The sequence below is a fragment of the Myotis myotis genome, unplaced genomic scaffold (assembly GCF_014108235.1).
Source record: "Myotis myotis isolate mMyoMyo1 unplaced genomic scaffold, mMyoMyo1.p scaffold_m19_p_6, whole genome shotgun sequence".
Lineage (NCBI taxonomy): Eukaryota > Metazoa > Chordata > Mammalia > Chiroptera > Vespertilionidae > Myotis > Myotis myotis.
The window spans coordinates 18,928,651-18,942,775 of NW_023416368.1; positions in this window are offsets into that span (position 1 = coordinate 18,928,651).

A 14,125-nucleotide genomic window follows, 5' to 3' on the forward strand; every position below is an offset into this window, starting at 1 on the left:
TAAATAATTGCCCTCAAAAAATTGATGAATGGTTGGATAGTCAAACTTGAGGGAAATCATCCAACAAGATCATATAGCTGGCCTTTAAGCTAAAAATGTGAAACAAAGTAAATTCATGAGGCATGCTTGTCATGTAGCAAAAAGCTGGGTATGAACAAGGAGGAAAACCACATTAAATGGCAAATTAGGGATGACAACAGAAGGAATGGGGGACTGATTTGTAAAAATATCATGAGTTTCAGTATCAAACTGCAGTCTCAAAGCACCAGGTCTGCCTTCCAAGAGTATTCAGCTTTAGCTTATAATATTTATTTCTCCTCCCCAAATGCTAAATCATTGTCATCTATTCTGGTGTATTTTATCTGCTGAACTTGACCTCTGTTACCAGAATACAGGAAACAAGTGCTAGTAGTAGACTGTAGATTTAAATGCAGGTAATAGTCTCAACTCAAAGGTGGCTTAAATAAGTGTATTTCTCTATCATGTAATTGTCTAAAGATGGGCAGTCAAGGGTATGGCAGACCATCTTGGCTCTTTAAGATCATCCAGGGACTCTGGCTTTTTATCCATGAGCCTTATTTCACCTTATCTGTGAAATTTTAACATTGCATTTATCATGTATATCTGTTCATGTTAATTTGTTGTCCTGCCATCCCTAAGATGTGGCCCTTTTTCTGTGCAATTGAAGATGACTTTTCACCAGGCATCAGGACGAGAAGAGGGAAGTAGAAGAGCTCCCTTTTAAAGATCTTGACTCAGAAGTGATTCCTTTTACTTCCATTCACATTTCATTGACCTTAGGAGTCACATAGAAATTTTTGATACAAAGGAGTATGGGAAATGCAGTTTTTAGCTGTGAATTATGTACTCACGTTATATTAAACATGGTATAGAAATATTGAGGGCCAACCAGAAGTCAGTACCACAGAATTTATATGAAATCAAACAAGTTTCTGAACAGCTCGATATGTTATAGTAATTTTCTTCTAAAGAAGAAAGGAAAAGATATTTGCGTTATAAAAGAAATTGGGAAATGATGAAACCAGCCTTCATGTGCTTGGAAAAGAAATGAAAGATCTTTATAAACCTACTAGGTCAGTCCTAGGATCAATGGCTAGAAGTTACAAGGGGTAAATTAGGAAAACAGAGAGATAAGATATCTCTATGAGTTCAAACAAAGTAGAAGTGGCTATTTATAAAATAGAGCATTCTCTCATCATTTAAGTTTTCAATCATTATTCTGTAAATTAAAAAAAAAATTTGAGTATCTACTTTATACCAGGCATTATTTTTGTGTGTGTGTACGCTAAGGATATAAAGATGAATAAAAGAGTTATGACCTGTGACCCACTAGATAATAATAAGCAGTGGAACAGAGGTGTCTGTGTGTGTGTGTAATTGGATAAACTGGTAGAAATATTTAAGCCCAGTATTGAGGATTTTTTTGGTACTCTTAAGAAGTCTTTATATATCAAAGAGGTATGATTCTCTCAAATATATATTTTTTTCATTCTCAAGTCCTACCAACTAGTTGCCTAAGGATCAAAAGTAAGAAATAGTTTAAAGGATGGCTGCCTTAAAAAATCAGATACTTAAAGAACAGCAATCCTTGTTTGTTTTAAGGACTCTAAATTAAACATAGTGTAGGGAGTTTAATTGGAGGTTGCATTTATTCGCAGGTCTTGGTCCTTTTCATCCCTGCAAAAAACCTGTAATCCTCATAATGGAGCACTCTGCAATCTGTCACTGGGGGGTTCTGACACCCAGTGGGGAGCAATTTAAATGCTTGAGTGCCCATGCCCACAAACACAGCTCAGAGATCCCATAGGAATATATATATATATATATGTGTGTGTGTGTGTGTGTGTGTGTGTGTGTGTGTGTGTATGTGTGTATATATTTATATCTTCCCTAAGGAATTCAGAACTCATTTCTAGAAATAAAATCAAGAAAAAAACAAGAGATGTTTTGCAGGGAGAAGAGATACATCCAGGTTAGTAAAAAGAGACCTGGCCAAGCATAAAATGGGGTCTAAATTCCATGTCAGATTCCTCCAGTGAGAAACAGTACAGCCATGGCAGGCCCCTCTGCATCTCTAGGATTCAGTTCCCTCACCGATGAACTAGGGCCTTGGGATCCCAATTCATTCTGCCAATATTAGTATTTTTAGGTCATATCCAGTTCCTTAAAAAAATGGCTGGAAAATCTGTAGAGAGGATGTCACCTATGCAGTACACTACAGTCCCCACCACTCCCTAATGCCCTGCCTGGCCCACTTTACTCCTTCACATTACCTTCTAGTAGTGCCAGGCATATAGCTTTGAAACCAAACTCATAGTCATTGAGCACTTTTTGTTAGGCACTTGTATACATTATCTCACTTAATCTTCACAGCAGTCCCCTGAGAGGAGTGCATTTTATAAATGAAAAAACTGAGCTCAGGGATTTTAATTAACTTGTTTAAACATATGCAGCTAGGATTTACTTGAAATAAGATTCAGATCTAGGCAGTTTGTCCCCTCTTAACCACTATGCTCTGTTGTCTAAATAATGTATGAAGTCATGAGATCTGCCAGCAATAAGTGAAGGATTGAAGAGTTTGGAGAGTAAAGAAAAAAACCCGAGTCCAAATTCAGATTGCCTACTTACCTGTGTATCTTGTAGGGTTCTGTGAATTTTAAATAAGCCAACATGTAAAAACACTCAGCACAGGGAACTTGCTCAAAAAGTAGCCATTATTTTGCTAAAAGTGTTCTTATAATGTGTATATAATTGCTGAATATATAAAATACCATATTATTCGTCCTCAAAGCATGACCCAAAGCTGATATTTCCTTCATAAGCTGGCTATTGGCACACTCTGAAGTACTGTTCTTTGTTCTATTTCTCTTATATTAAAGGAACATACTCCTAGATCAATAGCTCTAAACCAAAGCTGATTTTGCCCTCCATCAAACAACTGGCAGTACCTACAGACATTTTTGGTTGTCACAACTTGTGTGGGGAGGGATTTGCTACTGAAAACTAGTAGATAGAAGCATGGGATGCTGCTAAACATTTTTCCATGTGCAAGACATTCCCCCACAGCAAGGAATTATCTGGTCCCAAATGTTGGTGGCATCAAGGCTGAGAAATCTTGATCCACATATAAATACACAGATAAGTATAAGACCGCAAGAAAAAAGCCTTATTTATAACTATTTTTTTCCTCCTATATAATTTAAAAACAAACACGTTTGCATAAAACAAAAGCTATAAATCTGTGTTGATGGGAACCCAGTGTATAAAGACATAATTTGTATGACATTTACAATACAAAAGAGAGAACGAAAATGGATCTATATAGGAACAAAGACTTCATATACTGTTGAAATTAAGTTGGTATTAATATATTGATGACACAAATGTAAAAACTAAAACTGTAAAACTATTAGAAAAAAACAGAGGGCTAAATTTTGGTGACCTTGAATTAAATGATGGTTTCTCAGATAGGACACCAATATTAGAAGTAACCAAAGAAAAAGTAAATATATTAGACATCATAAATATTAAAACTTTTATATATCAAGGAAGTAAAAATGTAACCCACTAAATTTGCAAATTAGATATCTGATAAAAATTGAGTAATCGCAAATATAATAACTCTTACAAATCAACAATAAAAAGACAACTGCCCAATTAAAAAACATAGGGGTAGCCTGGCCGGTGTCCCTCACTGGTTGAGTGTCAACCTATGAAGCAGGAGGTCACAGTTTGATTCCTGGTCAGAGCACATGCCTCCAGTTGCTGGCTCAACCCCCATTGTATGGCATGCAGGAGGAAGCTGATTACTGATTCTCTCTCATCATTGATGTTTCCATCTCTCTCTCCCTTTCCCTTTCTCTCTGAAATCAGTAAAAATATATTCTTTAAAAAATGGGTAAAAGATTTGAATTCATAGTTTACCAAAGAAGATATATAAGTGGCCAACAAGCATGTGAAAAGATGCTAAAAATCATTACTTATTAGGAAAATATAAATCAAGACCACAATGAGATATCATTTATACACACTAGGATGGATATGATAAAAAAACAAAGTGCTGATAAGGATTTGGAAAAATTAAAACCTTTATACATTATTGGTATGAATGTAAATTGTACAGTTACTGTGGAAAAAGTTTGGCAGTTCCTCAAAAGTTACTGGGGGGATGAGGAGACAATGAGGGGGAAAAGACACATTTGTAATACCTTAATCAATAAAATTTTTTTTAAAAAAGCAGAGAAAAGCTAAATGGGGTCAATGAGGGGGAAGGGGGACATGTATAATACTATCAACAATCTACACTAATAAAAGACAAAGATGCTAATTGATCATACCCTCGCTAACCCACCAGTCAATCAGAAGAGTATGCAAATTAACCCAACAAAGATGCCCTTTATATTTGCGTACTGCAGGTGAGGCCGGCAGTGCCCAATGCTGCCCGTGGGATCCGGGCCTCAGATCCGTGACCAGGCAAGAGAGCAAAGCTGCGGAGAAGGGAGAGAGCCAAGGTGGCAGAGAAGGGAGGGAGCTGAGGGCGAGGGAGGGAGCGAGGCAGTGGAGAAGGGAGCGAAGCCCGCCTCAGTGGGCTTCGCTCCCTTCTCTGCTTTGCTACGGTCTCAGGAAGCCCTATTCTTGCAGGAATAGGCCCGAGGAAGCCCCATTCTTGCAGGAATCTTCCTGCAACGGGCCTCTAGTAAAGATATAAATGAATAAATAAAAAAAGTTAAACATATAATTACCATATAACCAGCAATAGCATTCCTAGGTATATACCTAAAAGAATTGAAAACATATGCCATATTAAAATTTGTACATGAAATTTATACATGAATGTTGATAGCAATGCTATTCATAATTGACAAACATAGGAACAACTCAAACATCTACCAGTAGTTGCAGAGATGAAATATGGTATGTCATATAATGGAATATTTATTATCTATATATATATGAAAGGCTAAGCATCCGGCCAACCAGTAGCTATGATGCACACTGATCACCAGGGGCAGACACTCAATGCAGGAGCTGCTGAGTGACAGCAACTTTGCAGAGCACTCCGGGACCCCTCGGGAGATGTCAGACTGCCCATTTCAGCCCGATCTCTAATCTCCACAAGCCAGGCCGAGAGACCCCACATGCCCCTCCACAGATGGCCTTTGAGCCCCAGCTCCACCCCAGGTGTGGCTGGCTAGGGAGGAACCGTGGGAGGTTGGCTCCAGGGCATGTCCAGCTCATTTCACCCAGTCCTGCCCTGCCGGCCACCTTCTAATTAATTTCCTTACAATGTGCATGAATCTGTGGACCAGGCCTCTAGTTTATCTATAAAAAAGGAAGTACTGATACATGCAACAATATGGATAAATCTTGAAAACATGGTAACTGAAAGAAGCTAGACACAAACAGGCCATATGTTGTATGAGTCCATTTATATAAAATGTCTAGAATAGGCAAATGCACAGTTAGAAAATAGGTTACTGGTTCTTAGGGGCTGGGAGAAGGGAGAGATGAATGGGAGTGACTGCTAATGGGTGTGGTGTTTCTGTTTGGGAGATTAAAATGTTCTGAATTAGGTAGTGTTAATGTAAAACTTTGTGAATATACTGAAACCTGCTGAGTTGTGCATTTTAAAAGAGTGAATTGTATAGTATGTGAATTATGCCTCATTTAAAAAATGTAAATTGCACTATGGGAGCTTATCACTTGACCAGGTTTGGGGAAAGGATTTTCACTAGCATATTCACTGAGATGAGCTGATTCTTCATGGAACAGTCAATAAAATAGTGTGGAGATGGACAAATCTGGTTTAAATAGTTTGCAACTGAGGAATTTTAATGATATAATCATATTACTATGAAAATTGAGTATCCTGGGTTCTATTTAGCTCTGTCATCATTAGGGCATGATAAACATTTAAGATTTCATGCTAATTCTAATTGATTTGAAGTGGCTACCTGAATCATTGTGTTGAAAAGGATTCTGAGGCTCAGTTCAAACTTCACAGGGAATTGATGATAATTATCATGTGATAAAGGTGGTGCACATATTATAATGTTGCTGCTTCCATAAGTGTTTCTGTGACTTGAAACAGATACTTCAAAATATATGGTAGACAAGTTCTCAGGTAGGTGTGCTGAGTCATCTTTAAGCATTACTTAGTTTTTCCAGCTTCATGATTATAAAAATGATCCAATTGTTACATCTTTCAAAAATATGATTTATACTGTTTTAAAATAAAGGATTTAAAAATAAGCAATGCCAGTAGCAAGCATGAACAGTCTGAAATATTTGAGCTGGAGGAGTATATAAATAGCTGTGGTCGATGATCTAGCCTTGTTCTTTTCTAAATACAGTGATTTTCAGTGTTAGTATTTAATTATGCACTGTACTTGGATAAAAATGGGCATTAGGTAAATGAGCTTTTATGATGGATGTGTTGTGTCCAAAAATATGGCTTGAATCTCTGCTACTGCAATTGGAAAACCAACAGCCCACAGATGAATGCTCACTTCTTAGGGAAGTGCATTGGGATATTTTTGCTCTTGTATTATTTGAAGGCAGATCCATATGCAATCAGTACAAACTTTAACACATGACAAGATAGATACACTGTCTTCTAAGAGGTCTCTATTTCCAGCCAAAATGTCCCACAAATCATCCTGACTCTCTTGCCTTGTCACTGTCTTACTAGACATGACACTTCAATCCACTGACTGCTAAGAATGACAACTTTTAAGATTCCTTCTTCTTCAATATATAGAGCAGATGATATTCAAATGCTAATACAGCCCCATTAGGGTATGCACAAATTTCTGTAGGGGTACATTTAAATACAAAACTCTCCCCTAATTTAAGATTGACAGTAGTGGCAATTACTAATATCTATGTAGCAGTTGCTATGTGTCAGATACTGTTGTAAAAGCTTTGTATATATTAACTTATTTAATTCATAACATTCGATGAGATATTAATAGTAGTAGTATTATTCAAATCCTATGGTGAGGAAGAGAGAGGTTAAAGAACTTGCCCAAGATTATACATCTAATAAATAGGCCTAAGATTCAAATGTAGACTGTGTGCTCAGGTGACCATTTTTTCTAACCATTAGACAGCCTGCCTCTTAGATGCATGCTAATGAGAGGGCTGTTAGCATAAGGTGACTGTATATCCAGTTTGGTGTATAAAAAGGAAATCATTTATAAACTATGGTAGTTTGTCTACTGAGAGCAATGATGGACCTCCCAAACTACCTCAGAGAGGGCTGCAACCTCAGTGTGTCACAATATTGCAGTTCAGAAGCCATGGCCTTGAGTATCCACACCCACATCTCTGTTCTGGTACTCCAGCACACACCTGTCCGTCTTTCCTTTGCATGGTGTTCTCCTCCACTCCCATCGCTGTGTCAGTGAGCCCTCCAGTCTCAATAAGAATGGATTTTCTTACTGTCACCCACCATGCTCTTGACTATTTTCTTTTGTTCCAGAAATTTTATTCCTGATCAGCTTATCATATTTATTATATAAAATGTACTTACCTGATACTAGAATATGATCTCCATACTGCACTAGCCCAAACACAACTGGGATATCAGATCCAGCTAAGAGGCAGAGGTTATTTATTATTTCCTGTCTATAAATTACCTTCATTTTAGACTTACCTTCTCCTCTCTCCCTCTCCTGAGCCTCCTCCCAGAGTGCCCCTAGCCACAGGGGTGCACACGTGAGTCACTTGGGCGTGATAAATTCTTCTCAGTCACAGTGTTTCAAGGATAGGAGCATGATCTAAGTCAGAACAATTGCAGTTCTTCCTGAGATATTTTTTTAACCGAAATTGGTAGGAAAGAACTTTCTTTGGTCTCTGGCCACACAGCTCTGAGTATGAAAGCTACATAAAAACGATTTTAAGCATTAGCCAGTTTACCTCAGTGAATAGAGAGTTGGCCTGTGGACTGAAGGGTCCCCGGTTTGATTCTGGTCAGGAGCACATGCCAGGGCTGTGGGCATGACCCCAGTGGGAGGGCGTGCAGGAGGCAGCTGATCAGTTATTCTCTCTCATCATTGATGTTTCTATCTCTCTCTCTCTCTCTCTCCCTCTTCCTTCCGCTCTGAAGTCAATAAAAAATATATTGCCGAAACCGGTTTTGCTCAATGGATAGAGCGTCGGCCTGCGGACTGAAGGGTCCCAGGTTCGATTCCGGTCAAGGGCATGTGCCTGGGTTGCGGGCACATCCCCGGTAGGAGATGTGCAGGAGGCAGCTGATCGATGTTTCTCTCTCATCGATGTTTCTAACTCTCTATCTCTCTCCCTTTCTCTCTGTAAAAAATCAATAAAATATATAAAAAATATATATATATATTTTAATAAATTATTTTAACTTTCTGGGGATATCAGATTTTAGAATGAAGCCAAAACCTACGATAGAAATCAGAAAGGACAGAGCAAGAACCCATGTGTCATTTTAGTCCAGCTTCTCTAAGGTCTCTACCCTTCTGGAAATTTGATTACATGAGACAACATATCCTGTTTCTTATGTAAAAACTGGTTGAATTTGGGTTTCTGTCACTTTCAACAATGTGATTGAACGAATACAGAATGACACTAAAAAGGATATTGATATACAAGGATAGTCCCCTAATGGAGCAAAAAAGCAGAAAACCAGGCCGCACAAAGGAAGATTGAAAGGGAAAGGGGATATTTAATCAGAATAGAAGATTGGGAGTAGCTATGTTTAAATACCAAAAGGTTAAGTACTAGATATCAATGCTGTGTAACAAATCACACCCAAATCCAATGGCCTAAAACAACCACAATGTATCATCTTACGCAGTTTCTGAGGGTCAGGAACCTGGGAGCAGCATAGCTAGGTTTTTCTGGCTCAGGGTCTTTCATGAAGTTACAGTTAAAATTCTGGCTGTGACTCTAGTCATCTGAAGGTTTGGCTGGCAATGGAGAATCCACTTCCAAAAGATCTTGCTCACCTGGCTTTTGGCAGGAGGACTCAGTTCTTTGCCCCATAGATCTCTCGGGATGTCCTCATGACATGGCAGCTGGTTTTCCCCAGAGTGAGTAATCCAACAGGAAAAGATGGGGGTGGCAATGACTTTGATGACCTAGTCTTGGAAGTCACATTCTGCCATTTCCATAATATTCTGTTAGATGCATCAGTCACCCCGATTCACTGTGGAAGAAGACTACACAGGGCATGGCTACCAGGAGGCAGGGGTTGCTGGGGTCATCTTGGAGGCTGGCTCCCAGGGGCTATCACTGGGACGAGACCTTGAATATGTTTCATACAGGTTCAAAGGAGAAGTTGGCCACCAGAAGATCCCAACAGATTCTGCCTTCATATAAATGAAGTCATTAACATACAGGGATGACCCCAAAGCAAAACATGTAACAAAATGTGTTTCCTGACATTGAAAGGAATAACAGAAATCACTATTTTAGGTGAAATTAAAGAAAGAGTCTTCACTTTCCATAGGTTGTCAAAGAAGGGGTTGAAGCAGTAGGCAACTTCTAGAATCTTTTTATTCCTAAAATGTGTGATATATAATCCCCAGATATATCTTTATTCATCTAATTCTTAAAACACCTTTTACAGATGTTGTGAAGCACTGCCTCTATTCCCTTGGCTTACCTGATGGCTCCTGGTAGATAATTTCCATGAATGATTCCTGTTTCTCTCTATCTGAGGTGGTTTTATAGACAAAACAAAACAACCCTCAATTAATGGAGGACAGGAGTTATAAGATAGAAACCATAGCTTCCATGGCCCTCTGGTGGGATAACTCTAAGTCAGTGGTTCTCAACCTGTGGGTCACGACCCCTTTGGCGGTTGAACGACCCTTTCACAGGGGTCACCTAAGACCATCCTGCATATCAGATATTTACATTACGATTCATAACTCGCAACATTACAGTTATGAAGTAGCAACGAAAATAATTTTATGGTTGGCTCACAACATGAGGAGCTGTATTTAAAAAGGCCAGAAGGTTGAGAACCACTGCTCTAAGTCATAAAGTCCCCCAGGTTCCACAGTGACATCCTCTGGTAACACATACATCTGTTACCAGCCATATATCCCTTCCCTATTTCACTCCCCTACTCAGAGTGCTTCCTGAAATCACTGACAATTTAAGCCACTCATGTTCAAATGCTTCTCTCAGGTTTCTTTTTGCAGGAACTTAATTTAAGACACCCCTCTATTCCAAATCTGACAACTGAACACTCTATTGCATAGTTCTGGTTATTTGTGTATAAATGCACTCAATATCTAAACCTCCTACTCTTCTGCAACATATTTTATGATTTTTGTTTTCTCGTTTCCGAGTAGTAGGCTTCAACTCAAACAGAGACCAGAGGAGAAATCCCATTGTTGTTATAACTCAGAAGCAGCATGCTGCTGGCTGGGGGCTAGACATCAGAAGACCCGCTGCCTAACAGTTTTGTTTCTCTCTAGCCATGTGGTCTCCTGCTAGTCACTTGACCTCCCTGGGCGTCAGTTTGCTCCTGCTTAATTAAATATTTATCTAAGTCAGCGGTCCTTTAAAAACACCAGTACAAGTTTTATACTCTCTTCCCTGAAGAAAAACAAATGCAACCAATGTTTACATGTGAACATATGGAATCTGTGCATAATCTCTGGTTGTTCATAAGGCCACTGAGGCCTGTCCACGGCCTTCAGGCAGAGCTCCACGGACCCCAGATTATAATGTTTGGGTCTAGGTGCTCTTTAACTTCCCTATAAATTTCAACACTTTGAATCAATGAGTAATTGATTAAAGGCACCCATGTTTTCTTCCAGAATGAGATTTCTCAATAAAGCAACCTCCTTGCTAAAATTCAGCTGCTTTATTAAACCTGACATTACATTCAATATCCAGTCTACTTGAAATTCACGTTCATCCTCCCAGACAGTATAGCTTCTCTAGAAAAAGTAGGGAGTCACTCACTGTAGAGAGACATAAGCCAGGCTATCTCGCAGGCCAAATCCATATCAACAGTTGATATTGTTCTTAAGATGATAGATTACTTTCAGAAAACATACGATTCTCTAGAATAAACTTCTTCACCGGACCACACTGCTGAGAGGGAATGCAATCCCACTTCTCAGGAGTAGAAATATCTCTACCACTTTGACAGAGCCTTACAGAAGTCTCCTCTCTGCTCTCACAGAAGAAAATGATGCTAAATCAGGACCTGGAATAGTACAGGCAGACATGATGTTTCAGGCCTTATAAGATACCACATGCACTTCTAGCATCATCCAGCTCTCTCCACTGTCAGTTCTTCCACATCTTCTTGTTGCCTCTTGCAGATGAGCACATCTGAGGTGTAGGATTTGTTGTACCTGGGTCTCTGGGAGAGGTTATAACCAAATCCTCTGGACCACTCAAAATCTCGACAAAGGGCATACAAGCCATTTTCTTTTTCTTCTTACAATATCACTTAGGCTGCCTCTTCTCTGTGGGGCCTCAGAAGAAACATTAATCCAAATTCCTATGGTTGACTGTCAGAGCTTCAGAGGATGAAGATCTAGTTTCTGGTTTCAGTAAGGTTGTTCGCAGCAGGAATCCAGACATGGACCCTTGTGTTTCCTCTAGTCAGAAGGCTTGCATGTTTGCGGCTCATCCTGAGCAGTATCTAAATATTGCATCTGATTTGAATGAAAGCAAAACAAGCTTGCATTTATGGAAACGAAGATGTGGTAGTCATTGTTACCAACCAGTTGTTTTTAAAGAAGTGACTTATTTCTGTTAAGGGCTGGGGATTTCAACATGCAGCGTTGGCTTAAACTTTCAAGATAACCAATTGCCAACCTGTTTCAACTGGGGACACTGAACAAGAGATCAGAAGAGGATAGAAGTTCTGAGCATGAATTTAGGGCCACATAAACCTGAAATCAAATCCTTGATTCATATGTTCAAGTTCAGTTACCTTGGACAGGCTGTCTGACATCTATGCGTATTTTTTCTCACTTGGGAGCGCTTTTCACCTTGAAGGTTTAAGGAGGATTAAACAAGGCAATGTATCTAGCATTCTCACCTGGGGCACAACAAGCATTCGAATAGTGTTGTTATCTTTATTTAAAATATGCAGTGATTTTAATGTTACCATATACTTTTTAAAATATAGTAAATAGCGTTCCCAAGAAAGAGATGTAGCATAGTGCTTATTTCTACTTCGGCAGAGTTTTTGGGTGGTTTGGGGCTCAGCTACTCTCGACAGAGGCTGAAATGTTGTTTGTAGAACAGGAACAAGCAGAACAGGTGTTGGCACCGACTCTGTTATAGCTAAGTACTCAGCCTCACAGTGTATAACTCGAGCAGCTTTAAAGGAACCCTTGGAAAAATAAAGACAGACCAGGAACAATGCCTGGCAGCTTTGTTCCACAGAGGCCTGCCTCAAGCACAGAGGATGCTGGCTTTAAATATAGGGCCAGCAGATCCCTTCTCCCCAGGGAGATCCTGGGTGAGAGCTGGGGGCAGGACCTTCATCATCTGTTTATGAGGTTTCATGTGAAGCTTATGAGTTGAACCAAATACTAGTTGATCTGTGAAATCTCCTGCCCTGCACCCAGAGTCTCATGCTTCCCTCTTTCTGCTCACATAGCATCTTGTAGCTCTCTATTGACCACTCATCCCAATGGTTGCGAATGTCTATTCATGCAACATCTCCCTTAGACTGTGAATGATGAGATGAGTGATCGTGCTTGTTTTCCTTCCCATCTCTTACCCCCATTGGTGAGGGAAAGCCTGTCCTGGGGGTGGAGAATATGCACCAGGCATATCTGGGAGGTGAGCAGGTTCTGCTAGAGCTCCAGCTACTTGTCTACAAAACAAGAATGGATTTCGATGTCTCAGTATCATGGACTGTGTGGTCAGTAACCAGGGAAGCTCTATTGCCTTTGGTTTTCAGGTTGCCCTCCCTACCCTATTTTCAGCTCCCTCCCAGCCTGCCTTTCTTTCTCCCTCCTTCTCTCCTTCCTCCCTCTCTCTTACTTTTCCTCACCATTTCCCTACTGTTTTCTTTCTTTCCTTCTCTTCGTTTCTCTAGACATTTATTAGCATTCATTCTATGCAGGCCTTGTACTAACTGAAAGGAGAGAGACAAATATGGCATTTATTGCTTTCTACCTTATAGGAATTTAGAATCTACATGGGGAAATAATACCAGGACAGCAAATAAAATTCAAGGTGAACTATTACCAGAGCCTCAAGGGAAATGCATATGAAGCACCTTGAAAGAATAAAAGAATCTCATCTGCCTGGGACAAGGTAAGTACAGAGTCAGGGAAGGCTTCCTGGAAGAGGAGGGGTACTTGATAGAACCCTTAAATATAGGCAGAACCTGAATATGGGGAAAGAGACATTTAAGGTGGATAAAACAAAGGCAGAGAACCTGGGAAGTGGGGGCCCTGTAGAACCAATTGTGCTTGGCTCTAATTAGACTATTGAAGGGAGTAGAGCCTTGGGTGAAAAAGGTTGGCTCTTCCCACTGCTCCCTAGAATTCAAGGAGACTCTGGTTCATCCATTGCTGTAAAATATCCTAAAACTTTGGTCAATAATACTCCACTGAGAAGGAAAAAGAAATATAGAAAAGATGTCCAATAGTTGTTAATCTGAGGTGGAGAGATTGTGCTGTGCCGAGTTTTAGCAAATTTTAAAAAATGGTTTGAGAAGAGAGTAGCAATGACATTTACATTAGTTGTAGCTAATGTGCATTGATTGGATTAAAATATGACATTATGAATTCGGAAAAAAAGGCCTCTGTTGGAAAATGAAATGCCATTACTTTCAGGGAGGGGATAGGAAATAAAGTAAGCAGCCTGGATTCTGCTTTGTCTGAATGATCTGGGTTTAGTGGGAGTGGGGTCATTGATTTCTGCTCTTTTCCTGAAAATGCATTAATGAAGCCGTTTTAAAGTTGAACAGAAGCCATCTGGGACTTCTCCCCCCCCCCCCCACCTCCCTTGCAAGGATGTATTATTTGTACATGTATAACTCATATATCCGCAATGCCCATCTCAACTAGTTGTAGAAGTACAGTTTCTATGCAAAACAGTTTAGCCATTGCAAGGCACAATTGAAAAATGTCTGCTT